Here is a 666-nt window from a genome sequence, read left to right as displayed (position 1 = left end):
TATACTATGTAATCATGGTTAATTCCATTTCGATTTTGACAGTGAGAATGTCCAATAGTACTTTTAAGTAAATAGAATGTCAAAGTTCCTTTATTCACTGAAGGGAAGATTGTAAACGTACATATGACCGCACGGACGCAAATAATTGCACATTTCATAGAAATTCCTACGCGCAAACGCACACAAACACACACAAAGACGCACACACACAACACACACACACGCACACACACACACACACAAAGACGCACACAACACACACACACGCACACACACACACACACACGCACACACACAACACACACACACACACAAAGACGCACACACACACACACACAAAGACGCACACACACAACACACACACACACGCACACACACACACACACCACCGGAAATCCAAACTCATAGAAAATACACATTCCCTCCCATTTCCTTTTCTTCCCTCATACCATTTCCAACACCAAGTCCCAGAAAAAAAACAATAAAAAAACACACGCAATGAAATAAAGAAAATAATGTGAATAGAAAAAATGAGAAAAAGAAAACAGCGCAATGAGAAATGATGATGATAATATGAATAGAAAAATGAGGAAAACGAAAACACACGCAATAAGAAATGATAATGATAATGTGAATAAAAAAAAAATGAGAAAAAAAGAAAACAGC

This window comes from Penaeus vannamei, unplaced genomic scaffold, assembly GCF_042767895.1.
Source record: "Penaeus vannamei isolate JL-2024 unplaced genomic scaffold, ASM4276789v1 unanchor422, whole genome shotgun sequence".
Classification (NCBI taxonomy): Eukaryota; Metazoa; Arthropoda; class Malacostraca; order Decapoda; family Penaeidae; genus Penaeus; species Penaeus vannamei.
The sequence above is the reverse complement of the archived record's forward strand: the minus strand, read 5'-3'. Positions refer to the sequence as shown.